Source organism: Pinus tabuliformis, chromosome 2_1, assembly GCF_031772625.1.
Source record: "Pinus tabuliformis cultivar Carrire ecotype Pingquan chromosome 2_1, CPIR1, whole genome shotgun sequence".
Classification (NCBI taxonomy): Eukaryota; Viridiplantae; Streptophyta; class Pinopsida; order Pinales; family Pinaceae; genus Pinus; species Pinus tabuliformis.
In genome coordinates this window covers 228241272-228260131 of record NC_142299.1, presented here as the reverse complement: position 1 = coordinate 228260131, position 18860 = coordinate 228241272, and positions in this window count along the sequence as shown.

Sequence of the window (18860 nt, the reverse complement as noted above, 5' to 3'; positions counted from 1 at the left end):
GGGGTCCAGAAGATAACTGATCTTGGTTGGCCCTTGGTGTCCAACTTTTGCAAGGTAAGTGGGAATTTTTCTGACTGGTAATATAGGAAAAGGTGATAAAAGATGGAGGAATATTTGAAGACTCTCTCATTACTCATTCTGAGGCACTATTCATGCATCCTGTCAGCTAGGAACTGAGCATAGTCATATATGGCAGCAGGAGGCTGCCCTGGAGTGTATATGGACATGAAGGATAAAATAATCTCGTCAATATATTCACTGGTGGTATAACCTAGGACACTAGATATCATATCCACAATATTTCTGCCCCAAGGAGAAAATAAAGCTGCTACATATGGAGGGGGGTCTTTGGGGGTATACTTCTCTACTACGGTGAAGGTTTGGACTAATTGAGCCAATCTTGCAGGGCTTAGTTTGGGATATAAGTCCAACAGGTCTACAACTAAGATGGGAGTCAAGTTTTGGCCAGGCTGGAGTTGTAGCATCTCATTTATAGATTCAACAGTGATCGTGAAAAGTATGGCTTGGTTAGGAGACATGATTGCTCTTTGGCTGGGGACATAGTTGGCATGGCAATAATGTAAAATTTCTTGGAAAATGTGGACTCTGGGGAACTGGTACTTAGGCAAATTGGACTCCCACGGACCAATTTCATCAGCCTGGTTCAAGTATCAATCCCTACTTTGGCAGCATACTTTGAGTGAGGATTCATGGACAAAGGTGTCCTTTATTTGGAAATCCCTATTAGCCAGGAGGAGGTGGTCCAAGTCTAAGTGGGGTGTAGAGATGGGTCTCACATCCATGGCGATTGGGGCAGCCATTCTCAGTTCTTATGGATTTGAGAATGGGCGAGGTAATTTGCAGTGTTTTAGGGCAATGGTGTTCAACACAAAGTGGGTTTAAGTCCTTGAGCTTCTTTGATTAATTTTTATCCAAACTAAGAAAACTTAGTAACTAGTTTCTTTGAATTTGACAGGGTAGTGGGTGAATTTCGGCTTAAATACCTGGAAATGGCATAAAATGGTTCTGAATAGGGCGGCTGGCAACTACAAATGGTCAAAAGGGCTCTGTGTAGGCTGGAAATCTAACTTGGTGCTCTGCAACATCTTTGGAGTGCAATTGGAAGTGAGTTGACGGCTTCAAATGTTTGCAGACGACATGCATGTGTGCAGAGGTTTACCATTGAAATTTTAGAGAAAACAAATGATTTGGGGATTTTTGGTTTTTATGCGTGAAAATTCAGTTTTGGTGGGTATGGGGTGAACAGGGGACATTTTTTCATGTAGCGGGCGAGTGGTAAACGGTTTCTATCGCACCGCTTTTGGGCACTCGGTGGTATTTGGGAGGGACTGCCTGATTCTACTCATCAGTGGACACGTAGCATCGGGGGCTGGTGGAAAAACCACTTTTTCGGGTGGGTATAGTTTGGCAGATGGGTTGGCCCAATATGGATAAGGGCCGTTGGATGTGGAGGGAAGTGATCACATGATGATCGGGCAGGGAAACTGCATGGAGGGTAGTGGGGGGCTTGGCAGGCGCTTAAGTGCGGCGGTATCGGGGTTAATGATGGGTTAAGGTGGGATTAATGACTAAGGGCGGGATTTTAATATTTTTTGAGGGATAAGGGGTAATACTATAGTTTATAATTAAACTAATGGGTGGGGTTATTTTATATAGAGGAGTTAAATATATATGGGATAGTGGGTTTTCGAGAATTAATATATAAAGTTAATAATTAATATGAATGGGCAGAAAAGGGACACAACACACTAAGAAAATGCTTTTTCATGATTTAAATTTTTTTCACATATTAACATTAATACTTAGGGTAATGTGTTTTTGTGGGTTTTTTGGGAGAAAGGGGTTTTCCATGGGGGTGATAACTTTCCTTAAGAAAATAGTGTTTAACCTTAGGAAAAGGGGTTTTATTAGGGAAATGAAGGGGAATGAAGGGAGATGAATTGTTTGATGAGGGGGAATCTCGTACTTGTTGTCCTTAAGTCATTAAGCCAAGGGTCCGATCCCTCCAAAAGTCAAAGAAATGCTCTGAGCCTCTTTGACTTAAAGATTTTTGAGCACTTTGAACTTTATTATGGGAAATTAGTTAAGTAAAAGGTACAATGAATGGAGGAAGTTAATTAATTGATTTCGTAAACCTTATGCATGCTTAATTGCCCATTCACATCTGAAATACATGTTGAAATATGATAGATGTGATTTTGTCTAATCAACCATCATACTTCTACAACCTTTCTTCTACTTACCCATCTACTCATCCTACCATTTTTTCTTCATTTTATTAGGGTGCATTTGAGCTAGCAAACCCTTATCAAATATTTTTTCTTTTTCTTTGCAATAATAAACTAACTAAATCTAACCTTATTACATCCAAGGGCTTAGATTAAATAGTTGAGCTCCTTTTATTTACTCTACCTATCTAATGATCTGCCAAGATTAAACAGTTTAGTCAGATTTTATTCTCTAACTATCAACATGAAATTTAAAGCATGGCATAATCAAGATTAAGTAGTTTGATTACCATGGATTGTGGTATGAATAACAAGCTGCACACAATCATTACTATGCATAAAAGTAAATAGTAGTGGCATTTTGACTTGCACACTTTCATGGTGTTTTGTTTTTGGGGTTCATATTTTTCACTTTTTTGGACCTTTTCTTATTCTTTTTGTCCTTTGATTTTTCTTTTAGGACATACTCTATTTACATTTTTTAATTTTTCAATATGGAAAACATTTGTAGAAAGAAAAGGTATGTACATATTACAAGGTTTAATCTTAGTCATTCAAAAACTATGACTCCTATTGGTATAGGAACCTAACACCTACAATACCATTTTCAACAAATCTGACTCCTTAGTTGATCTTGTTGAGGTTGACTTAGGTTAATTTTTCCCTTGTCAGCTTCCAGTCTATTTAACCAACAAATGGGTGTGGGGACAACATGGCAAGCTATTCATGACCACCACTTCATTTGAATTTCCTCTAGAATCATATTTATAGTTTTAGTTCAAATCATCACTATCAACCGAAGGAGGGGCTTCCTTTGACACCTTTCTACTTTTCCCTTTCTTTAGCATGATCTTCTTCTTCTATTTTTCCACATGACCTTTCCATTTAGGATTTTTATTATTTATTAATGGGACTTCCTCCTCCTCAAATCAATGTTCTTTTCCCTTCTCATCCAATGCTTCCCTTTCCTTTTCAAACAAGGGATCATTTGGGGTTTCTTCCTCAGGATTATCTCATGTTTCTTGATACAAGGTTTTACTTTTCTTGGAGACAAAAGCCTCTCTAGCTCCATTGGAGTCTTGTTTATTTCCTCTTAAGCACATATAATTTCCCCTTAGATGGAGATTACAGAGATGTCTCCCCAAATCCACCCGAAAAAAGGAACTCTTCCCACATTTTCCCTTCTTTCTATGATTCCACTTCTACCAAATTTTTTATCAAGTCATGGTGAAACATATTGGTCTCGGCATTGTCAGGACAAACCTTAATGTTTTTGGTCATTTTGGTTAAAATTTTCAATAGGTAAAAAGGGAGATTCATTTTTTGCTTATCCTTAAAACAAATCATAAATATAATATGATACTGGAAAGTAATAATATATCTACCTTCAAAGGTAATGTATTTTTGGACCAAATATAATGGTTTGTGCCACTCCTTCTTCACCCATGCCCACAATAGTGGCCCTTGCTCTGAGTTGGGCCTGGTTTCTCAAGTATCATGAATTGGTCACAATCAAACTCCTTCATTATGCCTTTGAACCATTATTCACCTCCATGTAGAAGGCATGTACACTATGCAATGGATTCCTCTAAGATGAATACCTCCAGCTATTTGAAATGAGCCACTCTCTCATTAAAGTTCTCTGAAGAGGCTCTCATCACCTTAAAATTACATCCTTGTAATAAATAACAAAACTGGATCCAACCAGCCTCCTCAAGGGAATCAACAACTAGTAGGTCCAAATAGTAGCACTGGAGGTTTTGGAACCATATTGTCCTCTATAGAGGAAGAATTGGAAACCTCATCTCTGTGTAAGGTCAGGTGGAAAAAAGGTAGTATCTAAAAAGGTTCAAGCAGAAAATTTCTATTATTAAGAAGATCACACAAAAATGAAAACTTAACTTAAATCATGAGATTGCATGGGGAAACTACACATGTGAGATCCATCATGATAGGATAGGGTGACAGCACAATAAATCAAAATCTCAAGTATGGTGATATTTTAAAATTTAGTGAATCCTTTAAACCAATTAAGTCATGCATTAAAGTAAAAACGTCCTACCATGATTATCTTAAGTACCTTGGGAGTCTCACTTACTAGTGTGTCTTTTCTAGGATGTTCATATCATAATAACTTTTGCAGCAAACCTTGGTATTTCATCCACTTGTTTGGTGGTTATGGGAATATGACACATCGATTATACAATTATGGCTTATCCTTACCAAAAAATATGGAAGATCTAATACCAATTCTTCATCTAGTAATTGTTATATCCTAAAGAAATTCTAAACTTGATTACCTCAACAATTAACTTGGCACTGCGTTTAACTTCGTCTGGTGACTCTACTTTTGTATTCTTACTTTGGATGTCACTAATAAGTTTTATAGGATAAAATGTTGTTGCAGGTAGAGGATCTAGTCAAAATTCTCAAAACAAATTCCAGTAACTTACATGACCATTCGTGACTCTAGTAGTTGTCATATCGAACATAATCACAAGTATTCACATGTACCACCACTTTGGGTGCAATCTCCCACCATGCGAATAAAGGAGTTGAAGTTGAGCATGTGAGAGAATCATTGGATTATTAACCATTTATGTATGTTGTTAACCAACACCGGGATATCCACATTTAATGGAATGGAATCCAAGGTACCTCAGTATATCTTGTGAGGTACAAATAAATGTGTTTAATTCAAGTCACCTGCAAGATTTTGTAACTAGGAGACATTGATGTATTCCCCACTCCTTTCCATGTAATGTGTTGAAGTCGATGGGGGAAGAACCATTAGAAGGAGGGCATTAAGGAATCCCTCATCGACTAAGACAAGACATAAAAGAAATTTTGAAGATTTATGATTAGAAAATAAAAATGATATCAACATATTAACAACATAATCATGCCATAACGTGGTTTTTGTAATTAGGGCCCAATATTTTTCATTTTTTTAAATAGAAGAGAAGAATTAAGAAGAGGAAATAGTGGAAAGAAGAGAATCTCCCTACTTTACCACCTCAGTCACATTTTCCTTGCCTATTTCAACTACAAATTATTCCTTGGACATTGGCTTTTGGTAGAATTTCGGTCTATGTCCATGTTGGAAACAATGTTAATACTCAGGGGGTGAATCCGTATTAAGGCTAATTTTAACATTTTATGCCAATTAATTTTTCATTCAAACTTGGAATCCATTATATGAGAGCAGCCTTTAACCAACCATAACATCAGCCATATAAATCAACACAAGCATATGCATCATGAGCAGTAAACACATGAGACATGAAGGTTTTACATGGAATCTGTTTCTGAAAAAAACCACCAAATATTGTTGTTTTTATTGATGTAACATAAGAGCACCTACTCTATTACATCAATATTCTTGTGGGTCACCACTCACAGGAAGCACCAACTTCCTTTGATTCTTTGCTAGCACCCACTAGAAAAAAGTACCAACTCCCTCCTTTCGTAGACACATGTTCAACTTACCAGAAGCATCATGTGAAGCACCAACTTGCAGGAGGCACCAACCCCCAAGCCTTCTCAAGCACCCACTAGAGATGGAATCACAAACTTTCTCTATGCAAGCTCCAACCCACACTCAAATAGGAATGCAATGTTCTCTATCCATGGAAACCACTTTTCCTAGTATCAACGTTGTTCTTTGCTCACTCTGCTCACTTCTACAACAACCCACTTCTCTGCTCAACAATAGTCACTCATCACGGCCCACACAACACTATGTTCTCTACATTGCATCAATATACACTCATCTCTCAGCCTTCTATTCCTCAAGCTCTCGCAACCTCTTACACTGCAACACATGCTCTCTCAGCCTTCTCCCTCTGCACAGGAACCTTTGGCCTTTATCACACAACATCACTCTCTCTCAATGTCTCTTTTCTTTGCATAGGCGCTCTCCAACATTTCTCTACAGAACAAGATCATTTAGCCTCACACAATAGCATGCACACTCACATAGAGATCTCCTCACAACTCTCGCAACAATGTTGCATTCCCCCATTTTTCTCAATTGTGCTCCTCTGTTTTGTTCCTTCGTTGCACACTGGTCGATGTTACCTCTTGTTATAGACATTTTTGTGCCTTACAGCTCCAAGCATGAAATGTCCATAAACCAAGGGCTCCTAAGTCCCTAAAAGTGTTGTTCTAACCCCTAAAGGAACAAGGTCAACAAATTACAGCTTCTCCCAGAAGTTCTCCACCAGAAACTGCTCAGAATAAATCAAAACAGTATCATTTCAGCTGCTACACCAGCTATTTGCGTTGCATAGCACCTAAACACACTAGCTAGGTGTGTTGCAACGCACCTAAATGCACTATGAGGGTGCGTTGGGCGAGAAATGACAAATGGCAGTGCCATTCCGCAAGGTGGAGAGACAATGGAAGCTTCCAGAATCTTCTCCTATGACACTTGCCTCACTGAATTCGACCAAGGATGAGTAAGAGGCCTTCAGTCTCCAAGTGGAAGCAAGAACTGACAAAGAGAAGACACTAATCAAATCACAAGCTGACTCATCCTCCTTGCATACATCTATATATGGATCCATCATCCCAGAGATCCGGAGGCTGGAATTTTGCACATTGTAAGGAATTGTTGTTGGTTTTGAGACAAATATCAGAGTATTGGGTGATTTATGCTTTGTTGGAGGTGAAGAGGGGCTTCTTTGCTAGGAGGTTGATGCTGGGTCAGGAATCATCGGTTGTAACTCCTCCTGGATCTTCTTGTTTATCAATGAAAACTATTTGAGTTTTTCCTCCATGCTTTTGTATCATTGATGCTTGTTACATTTGTATGGTTAACTTAAGTCTGATCCTAAGTTGTTTATGAATATAGATCCATGTCTTTGTATAGTGTTCTTCTTCTGTGATCTTACAGGTACTTGGTGAAGCTGGGCAAGTAAGGGAGCAGGTAGCTGGAAGCTGTCAAAGAAGAGAGAGATTGGATCAAAGGATTAGCGCAAGACACAGGTTGGTTCTTCCTATTCCTCTCTATCTATAGTTCATAAAGGAAATACAAAAGTAGTTTTTCTCTGTTTGTTTCTAAGGCAGCTGTCACACCTTAGTGGGATAGAGCAGTTCTAAATAGACACTTTTCCCGGTAACACCTCTGTTGTCCTATATCCACACTATCTGAGTGCACCTCAACGTCTCCATATATCCATTCTACTATTGCATTTGACTAGGCCATTGTTGTCTCATTAAACCCAGAGTATTTGTTGGCTTGTTGGGGCCTGACCGAGGTTCAAAGTTAATTACCCAAACAAATCCTGGTACTACTGGCCCTTTCGGTAATAGTCCATGGAGCACGAACTGAGGTCTCACCCGAAGTAGTATGGGAGGGTGCTAGAACCAGGTTTCCGCACCCTAGAAATGTCTGATGAGTTTGACTGGTCCTTGTTTGTTCCTTCGCATAGGTGGCTTTGTGCACCTTCCATGTCTCACGGCCCGATACCCTGCCCTCTCCAAGCCCTAACCCGGAGTTGTGTCACGCTCTGCATTATTACCCGAGATCTTATTTATCCTTCAGTGTTAGTTAAACATCTTTTCCTACTTAACTGTCTTAAGTTATACTTTAATAATACAAAACATCCATACAAGTGCGTGCAATAAATAAATAGTATATTTGAAAATAATATCAATCATGCATTAGCCCTAGAACAGATACACAGAATTATAACTAAAGTTCTCTTTATTGATTTTCCACCAGTTACAGACTCGATCTGCCCTATGCACTCAGCTAAAGGGGTCTGTGCACTCAGCTGCGGACTACTAGGCCTCTACACACTTAGCTGCAAAGCCTTCTCCTACTTTACGACCCACAGACATACTCTACACTATGACTCAACCACTTAGACTTCTCATTCTTCCATTCTCTTCGTTATTCCCCTCTTTTACACTTAGAGCCTTGCTCTATTTATACAATCCCATGGTTCATATACCATGTAGGTCTATCCAGTCGACATTACATTACAAAACTAGGGCAGACAACCATAAGACTCTATCATACTTTCGCACCTTGCGCCCATAATTCGTGAAGCTTTACAACAAGATTTGGTCAAAACTTGGGCTTTAAGCCCCAAAACATGCCTTGGGGGGATTCCATGCCCAACAGGCCCACAACACAAACATCGTGACTCACCCTCGAGTCACTTTGTCGGCGCGAAGATCTTTGCGCGGAGTCCCTCCAACTGTTCTTGAACTGTAGCAAGGTCAGTAGCACACTAAGTTGCTACTTGCTGGATCTGTTGCATTCGTTGTTCCGAGACTTCTGTGTCGAGAGTGATTCTCTACATCTCTACCGGTATTCCCTGCATTTGTTTATAGTTTCGCGCCTTTGTCTAGATCCTTGGAGCACAAAGACTGTGGTTTTGCTGGTTAGTCAGATAGCCAGGCCACCCGTATAGGGATTTAAGTGGCTACCATTCACTTTGCCTGGGAAAGGCTCTCCATTTAGTTTGACTAGTTGTACTGCACCTCCATCCATGACATTCTTAATGACGTATGGTCCCACCAATGCATTCTGAACTTTCCCAGGAATTTATCAAACTCACTATCATACAACAACACTAAATCATTTACCTTGAAGGTGTGCAACTTAATATGGAGATCGTACCTAGCCTTCTCATGCTCCTTTTGCACCTCTTGATGAAATCCAGCCAGGAATTGTTCCTCCTCGAGTTCTTCCAACTGCGCAAGTCTTTTTTCCAGGACATTGCGGTCTGTCATACCTATGAGCACTTTTATGCGTAGACTAGGGACAATATACTCCATTGGCATGATAGCTTCCATGCCATAAACTAACCGCAAAGGTGTCTATCCCATCCGTTTCTTGCATGTTGTCTTATAAGCCCATAGTATTGCAGGTACACGCAGGTCCCAATCGCTCCGCTGTGAGTTGCATACTTTGGTTAGTGTAGTCTCCAGTATTTTGTTGAATGCTTCTACTGTCCCATTGGCTTGTGGGTGATACGGTGTGCTTTTCTGATGATACACCTAGAACTCTTCTGTTAGTGCACTGATGGTTTCATTCAGGAAATGTGTACTGCGATCACTAATTAAGATTTTCGGACAGCCAAATGAAGTCAACACGTGTTCAAACAAAAACTTCATATTCATGGTAGCCGTGTAGTCTTTGACCACCTGTGCTTCCACCCAACGAGTCAGGTACTCCATCGCGGTGATGATGTATCATGTGCCCATTTTTCCCCGAGGTTTGATAGGTCCTACAAAGTCGATTGCCCACTTTTCGAAGGGTTGCAGCGTCATTTACGGATTTAAAGGCATCTCATCCCTCTGCGATGGTTTACCTGTCCTTTGAAATATATCATAGGCCTTACAGTGTGCTTTTGAATCTTGATGAAGGGTTGGCGACCACAACCCTACGCGAAGAATCTTTTGTGTGGTTGCTTGTCCTGCATAGCGTCCTCCTACAATTCCCCCATTTGCTTCCACGAGGATCTAACTTCATTCAAATTCAATATGTACCTTCACAATATCTCATCATTTCCCATTTTGTATAGGTGCCTTGAGATGATGGAAAAATTAGCCGCGTGCACCACTAGTTCCTTCTTCTGTTTGACAGAGTAATCCTTCAGCGCAGTCCTTGTTGTCAGAAAGTGGATGATATCTTCAAAGTGTCCGTCCTTGACATGCACAGCAAAGAGTTGTGCGTTAGGTAATCCTTCCTCCAAACTGTTAGGTTCCTCGCCCGTCTCAATATGTGACTAGTGATCTAGTCCTGCGTTTAGGTGTGCAGGCTTTACCACGACCTCAAAGTCATATTCTTGGAATAATAAGATCCACTTGCATATGCGTCCCCCCAACATAGGCTTATTGACCAAGTATTTTAGCGTGGAATGGTCCGTATACATCTTGACATGTCCGCCCAGTAAATAGTGTTGGTATTTTTGGAGCACATACACCATAGCCAACCCCTTGCGCTCGGTTGTGGAATAGTTATTTTCCGCTGTAGAAAACCTGCAACTTGCAAATGCGATAGGGTGATCCAAGCCCTCTCCTCCCTCTTGTGTGAGCACTGATCCCAGCACTATACAAGATGTGTCAACATGGACATGAAACTCCACATCCCATTTTGGGAAGACCAGAATTGGGGCAGAGGCCAATTTCTCTTTTAGTACATCTAGGCTCTTCCTACAGTCATCATTCCAACAAAACATGACATCCTTTTTCAATAGTTTCTCCATTGGCACGATGATCTATGCATAGCTTTTGATGAACTTCCTGTAGTACCCCGTATGTCCCAAGGTAGCGTGCAACTATTTAACACTTCGCGATGCTTCCAAATTCATAATTACTATAATATTCGCGGGGTCTATCATTAATCCCTGTTTGCACACCACATGTCCCAACAGGTTCCCAAAGGGAACAAGGAACATAAATTTTTTTAGGTTCAGCGTGATTTGGTGTTGTCGACAAGTATCCAACATCAAGTGTAAGCTCTCTACATGGTGCTTGACCAATCCAAATACAGTCCAATCATCCAGGTAGACCTCCAGGAATTTGTGGATATATTCTTTGAATGCGACAACAACTATGCGCGAAAAGATGGCTGGCACATTCTTTAACCCAAATGGCATGACAGTGTATTGAAAGCAGCCCCATTTAGCCATGAAGATGGTCTTTCTCCAGTCTTCCGGCACAATTTTGATATGGTGGTACCCTGAGAACCCATCAGTGAAAGAATATGCTTCTTACTCGCTGACATTTTCCAATACTTCATCTGTGAATGGGGTCAGGAATGGGTCGTGTACACAGGCATCGTTCAATTTCCTAAGGTCCACACATATTCTTATCTTGCCCTTCTGCTTCTTCTCTTGTACTACCATAGGGCTTACCCAGTCAGATTCTTCCACCGGTTCAATAATTCCAGCTGCGAGCATCTTGTCTAATTCTACGTGGACCTTTTCCTTGTACCTCAGATTCAAGCGGTAAGGCCTCTTCTTAACCGGCTTCGCGTCGGGTTTTAGGGTGATCTTCATCATCCCTAAATCGCCAATGATCCCCTTTAAGTCCATGATCTTGGTCGGAAATAAGTCTTGATACTCGCGGAGTAACTCAGCAACCTTATCCATTGTGGCATCATCCCAGTAGTCACTGAGCATTGCATACTTTAGTTCTGCCTCTGTACCAATGTTCACCTGCTTCGTCTTTACCAGTGCAGTAATGTCAGGGTCTTCAATCAACAGTCCTTGAACCTGGCGATAGCATTCAGTTTTTGGAATGTTAACTTTTCATGGATCTTCATCGTCTTCTTTAATGTTTACATTGTAATACTCCAGTGTGTAGCTCAGCTAGGTTGCCCATTCAGGCTGTAGCACTTCCATTGGTTCCTGGGGTATTTTAAAGATAGCTGTGTTTACTACATGTAGTGCATCATCAACAGTATCCCACCAACGATCCTCAAACATGAAGGTTAACAGGAACCCTTCACACATGATATCCCATTCATTTGTGCCGTGGTGGAGCTCCGTCTCTATATACTAATTCATGGGTATACTATCCACGGTATGACGAAACAGGTGCACCCACTCAGGTTATGGTTCTTCCCCATATACCTTTGTCCATTTTGCGAGGTGTGCATGTGGATCATCCCATCCTTCATACTTGTCTTTCAATCACATCTGAGGCTTCCCAAACCATATGCGCATCTTCCTTCTGCATTCGCACCAGTCCTCAAAACTTCTTTGGTGCTTACCCCACAATATTGCAGGCGTATCTCTCAGTACCCATTTTAGAGCATCGAAACGCTATTGTTTTGGCACTTCTTTTTCAAATTTTTTCAGGAAATTATCCACCTCACCCAACCCATCATAAGGCAGATCTCTTACCTCTGTTGCTACACAATGCAGTGATCTCATCATCATGTTATAGTTGAGCATGGTTACCTCGTGTAACTGGTTCTACCATCTTTCTATCTCTTCGTCAGAATATGATGTACAGGAGCTTTTGTGCTCCCACGAGATTCAACCATCCATAGTTGGATTTACCTAGTCTTGCTCACGCACAATTATCTTGTAGATACAGTCTAGATCATTGTCACTGTCGTAGTCACACACTGGCTCTATGTAGTGCGATCCTTCCGAAGGGTCTAAAGGTACCACTACACGCAGTGACTTTTTCTCAAAAATCATCTTGCACTTCTTTAGATTTATCAATCCATTCATGTATAGTGTTATTTTCTGGAGTCATCACATTCATGATTTTATTGTATCAATGTTTCGAACCAACCTCTGTGGTTCATCATCAGGATCATATGTTGGTTCCAAATGTCGATACAATAAAATCATGAATGCAATGACTCTGGAAAATAACACTATACAAAATGAAGATCGCAGAAGCCTCAAATCTACACTCCATTCATGTCAGTGGCCCAATCTATTCCCAGTAGCACAGGATAGGGATTGTTGTCATCAACAATCTCTATCAGTTCAAAATATACTAGCGTGCTTGCACCTTCGATATCTAATGTGATTTTATGCAATCTCCGCATAGGTAGGATCTTTTGCTAGTTCACCATTTATAGTTGGATAGGAGACTATTATAGTGCAGGCTTGCCCAGGCGCTCCCATGTATGCTTTGGTAAGACATTCCGTCTGATCCTAGATCTAGAATCACTTGATCCATCTCATATTCCTCGATCTGCACAGTCAATCTCATCTCCCTTCCTGTTCGCGTTGTGTGCTTCCTGGGCTTTTAAACTATGCACGTTCTCCTGGCGCGGTCCCTGCACATCTAGTTATGAGTTCTTGCAGCCCCTTCACAGCTTTTCTGTTGTGCAAAAACTTCATGTATGTCTTCGAGAATGTAGTGAGCATCGATGGGTCCATTTCCGGCTCCGGTCTATCTTTACTTCTTGATGTGGAGGCATCTACGAAGCTCTTCTTAGCTTCCATGAATGTCTCCTTAACACGCTCCAAATCAAATTCTGGTTCCTTTGTTGGAGCCTTGCAAACCCAAGTACTTCCTTCGAGCTGCTTGCCTTTGTCATCCCCTATCATAATACCACTTCAGAGCACAATATTTACATTAGGGTCTTCCTCACGTGGTTCAGACCTCATCATTTGCAGGTTTTGAGTCGAGGAAGGCTGGAGTGCTCCTTTATCGCGCAACGTCGCTATCAGTGTGGGGCAGTTCTCCATCTCATTATCAAACTGCATACAATATAAGCATGATGGTCTCATTGGATCTGTACAATCATGGGCACAATGCCTCAGCCCTCCATAATTGTAACATATCAATTGCCCGCGACCCCTTCCTAGTCTCATTCCACCTCGGCCTCGTCCATGCCCCTGAAATATAATGCGTGCCATTCCTGCATTTTGATCGAGGGGTTGTGTTTCAGCCTGAAATCTATAGGTAGGAGTATGATCCATCATCAGCTCATAACTTCTACAGGTTCGCTTATCATAGCCGACTGACTTGTAGAAATTACAGAACAACTGTTGGGAATTCTGTGTATACTTTTGTAGTAGATGGCAGTTATCTATAGCATGTTTTCCTCCTATATGACAAATCGCACACCATAATGTAGGTGTCACGCTTGGTCCTACTTGTGCCTCAAGTCTCAATGGCATTGGTCCTCCTCTCACAAGGTAATTTGCAAACACCGGGCAGTGGTCCTTGTCATGTCCCTGGCCCTTGAACTTTACGCACCATACCTCGTCACACATTTCTAGATGAGTCATCTTGTCTTGTTTCAAACTTTGCGTCTCAAGGCACAATTTTTTCAACTGTGTGTGAATATGCTAGACTCCCAGGTTAGGATCTTGTATCAGAGTCTCGTTGCAATCTCATCGCGACCTCCAAAGCCTCAGCCTGAGTGGTTAGCCTTTGTCGCGACAACACTTTCTGTAGATGTAGTGTTAACGAGGCTACAAACCATTCGTGGTGTTGCCCATCTGTTAAGGTCATGTTTGATTCGCAAATTGTGCACTTCAGTCTTTAATACAACTCCCACAGGGTTTTGCCTAGTGGCATGGTGATTTCCTTGAATCCAATGATCGATTATGCCTCCGATTTTAGCTTGCTAAATTCCTTGTTTAGTGCATCTTGGATATCTGCTATCGCCACATTCGGATTGTCATTGGAATACTTAATGTACCAGGTCAGCACACGATCTTGGAGAGCACTGAACAACATTTCCTTATTTATATTGTCGTTTGTGACACCTTGTGCTTCCCATACAGCTTTTACCACGAACCAAAATTGGTCTGGATCTTCATTCCCTACTCCCTTGAACAATGGTAGCTTTATCGCGCTGGCCATACTGCTTCGCGGCGGTGGCAGAGGTGGTATGGGCAAAGTCGAGGGTGAAGATGGTGAGACTGGTGGTGGCATGGGTGGGGGTGGTATGCACGGAATTCTCTGCTTTATCAGATTGATCACACTTCTTGGTGAAACCTTCACGAGCTCCTCTTTGCCTCCTCACAGAGGTGAAATCAAGGGGCTATTTTATAGTTCTGTGATACCTTCATTTCTATAGATCCTCCCACTCCACGTAGCCCCAAACATCAATTTATTTGCATAACCCGCTTTTCACATAGTAGCATTTTAATCCAAGTGTTCAAATATTTAACATACTTACCTCATAGTCCTTTGAGGAAGCATCATTCCGCCTCGCTATAGCTGACCGAAGTATCTACCATGAATTCAGTGATGAACCCTCCTATGATTCAATCTAGGCAGTGATCGACATTGTGCATGATCTTATCTTCCGATGCTTCCAGTTTGCGCACCAATTCTGGAGTCCACACAATAGGTTTGTCGAGTTTACACCTTCCTTGGCTATCTGCTAGCCTCATGATCCACTCGTACAACTCAGTAGGGAAGGATGCAAAGAAAATTTCATGGATTTCCATATATAAGTAGCAATCTAACCACTCTTCCTTTGATAATCGTGGATTCTTGTTTTCCTGTGCCACGAACTCGTGAATCTTTCTGTCCAACCACTCTTCAATTCCTTTCTTTGTCGGATTCCAATGATACAACATAAGACATTTTTATGCAGATCCTAGTCCCGGCAACGGACCATTTGTTGGCTTGTTGGGGCCTGACCCGGGTTTAGAGTTAACTAGCCAAGAAAATCTCAGTACTATTGGCCCTTTTGGCAATAGTCCACAAAGCGCGGACTGAGGTCTCACCCGAAGTAGTATGGGAGGGTGCTAGAACCAAGTTTTCGCACCCTGGAGATGTCTGTTGAGTTTGACTAGTCCTTGTTTGCTCCTTCGCATACCTTCCGTGCATCGTGGCCTGATACCCTACCCTCACACAACCCTAACCCGGAGTTGTGTCGTGCTCTATGTTATTACCCGAGATCTTATTTATCCTTCAATGTTAGTTAAGCATCTTCGCCTACTTAACTATCTTAAGTTATACTTTAACAATACAAAACATTCATACATGTGTGCATGGTAAATAAACAATATATTTGAAAATTATATCAATCATGCATTAACCCCAGAATAGATACACAGAATTATAACTAGAATTCTCTTTATTGATTTTCCACCGGTTACAGACTCGACCTGCCCTGTGCACTCAGTTACAGGGGTCCGCGCACTCAGCTGCAGACCACTAAGCCTCTGCGCACTCAACTGCAAAGCCTTCTCCTACTCTACGACCCACAGACACACTCTACACTTTGAATCAACCACTTAGACTTCTCATTCTTCCATTCTCTTCATTATTCCCCTCTTTTACACTTAGAGCCTTGCTCTATTTATACAATCCCATGGTCTGCGGACCATGGGTAGGTCTATCCAGCTGACATTACATTACAAAACTATGGTGGACAACCCTATGACTCTATCATGCTTTCACACCCCGTGCCCACAATTCGTGGAGCTTTACAACATGATTTGGTCAAAACTTGGGCTTTAAGCCCCAAAACATGCCTTGTGGGGATTCCATGCCCAACAGTGTTGGGTCCTGAGTGCTTCACCAACTCTCTATGTGATTCTTCATGCTAAAAATTTAATCTCAGTACAACTAACACTTCATCCAAGGCTCCCATGCTTATTCATGGCTCTCTGAACCTGATTGTACCTCAGGACGACTTATTTTTTATTCATTTAATACACTAAGGAGTGCACGGTAAAATTAGAGGTAGCTTTCTCATCTTAAGGGAGGCCCAACACTCTTCCCTACAAAATCATGGTCCTTTGTGTCTTCATGAAATTATCTCTACAATCGCCATTACTTATGTGACCAACTTTGTTGCACTCGTTTATTCAGTTCCTGACTCATCCATCTGCATACACTTAGTGCTACACTATCGGATCTCACTTCATCATAACTCTTATTAAAACAATGTTACAATATTACAATATTTCGAAGTGCCTTTAGCTCCTTCTTGCTTAGCCCCTTTTCTTGTTTCCCCTCCATAGGACTGTTGCCTATGACCAGTGGCTTCATATTCCACCATGCTATAATTTCGGGGCTCCCCATACATCATAACTTCTTATTATTTTGTTGTTACGAAAATGAGAGATTTTAATATTCTTAGTCCCTCTGGGTTAGCCTCTCTTGTTTTTCACTGTGGGACCGAGTTCCATGACCAACGACATAGATTTCAAGTGTTAAGCCCTTTAGGACCTGTTGGGGGCCTATCTGCCTATATTCCAGCACTGCGCATTTGGTTCTCTAGCTTCTACGACCAAGCACTACCACATTGAAGCTCCCTATATCGAGACTTCCTCTTCATTCAATTATGGAGAAGTTTTGAAATCTCCAGCCTCTAAAATATTCCCATGTAGCATCTTCACAACACTTTAAGTGCTAAGGTCTTCCCTTTTTCCTTGGTTCTATTGGTTTCCTTGTGACCAAACACCAATCACCATCAGAGCCCCTTTCATCGAAACTTTCCTCATAAATCATTTACACTAGAGTTACGAGATGTACAACCATGGAAATACTTCATAGAACTTAGGTGCTAACATTGCTCTGCACCCTTGGTTATTTGGGTCTCCCACGACCATGTGCTAGTCTCATCAGAGCCCCTTTCATTGGATCAAATTCTTTTCAAAAGGATTCAATAAGAGGTTACAAAATCCTAACCTCTGATATTCCAACCTCCAAGATCACGTCATGTTGGAGCCATCATCTCCTCGTGGCATCTCATTAGTGGTGACATGTGTCACTAGGATTTGCCCCATTAGTCCACCGAAAATGTTGAATCAAGCTGCCACATATCCACCATACAACCATGTCATGCTGACATCATTTTCCACTTCAACTCCTTAGGGCCAATCACCTACCGTCATGTGTCCTACCAGAGGATAGGGAAAGGGTCCCTCGATCGTTTGGTTTTCAATGAATTCCTTTGTAAACTTTGTTTCTCTCAATCTTGACACTTTCAAAATTATTCAATTTACAAGGACTTTACGAAACTCCAAGATTTTTAAATGCCTTCCTACTTTCGATATCTTGATATGCCATCTACTGTGAGGTTTTGATATCGGGTCTCGATGTTCTGCTGCTCAAGTATCAAATCAAAACTTTTCTCGAAAGGAATTATAAAGAAGTTACTGAATTCCAATATGTCGATTCTATGATCCTATTGATTGTGCTGGACCCACCAACATTTAAGGCGATCTCCTCGGTAATAAGTCCCAACTAGACCTCAAACCATTTGGTGTAAGAGTCTTAGTAGTGGGTCGTGCAGTATCGCATTGACTGCGATTTCGCATATAGGCAAGTAAGATGTATCTTTTGGTGGCAAGGGTGTGACAACTATGGCAATCCAAGGAAGGTGCATGAGAGGTTCAAACACATGGGGGTTGATATGAGTGTGCCCCTTGGAAACCTGTGATAGCAAGGAGTTAAGAAGGGAACAAATGATAAAAGATGCATCACAACATGGAAGGAAAGTTAGCTAGCAATCCAAAGTGATGGTTAAACCAACAACACATTTCAAAAGATTCATACATACTCATACACAATAGCCCATACTTGCATGCGTAAACAAACAAATACATATGCCATTTAGAGTAAACAAGATAGCTGGAATACAATACAACATATGCATGAAACGTGTTGGCTCTATTATATTAAGAAGTGTAAGTTCCAATCATGCAATACATCCATGTCTAACCACTAGTTCTGATAGTGGAACGTTACAGCCACAACCGCCTGCTCCTCCAAAGAGATATACTAACTCTATATAGTGGAGAAGCCAAGGCTTGTTACAATATTGTCCAAGTTCTCTCCAAGATAGTCTTATCGAAAGCTTGGATGACAAAAAGCCTTTATAATGAGTTATGAGGTTCTATTTAAAGCAAAGGGTGGGGTGACCCTTCACATTCCCCTTTGTGATAGTTCATCTACCCTCATGACTCTTCATCTACTCTATGGCTGTTACATCCAACTATCGATATTTAACTTCCACTTGACAAGACGTTACATTACAATGCACATGTTCTCATGTGAGACAAAATGGCTTGAGCAAGCCATGCAAGACATCACTGACACTTGGTCTATTGTGGTGAGACCAACTCTTTGACATGCTTGTGATGCTAGATTTGGTGAGCTGATGCCAATCTTGGTCATCTGTGATGGTGTGCATTCACTCCA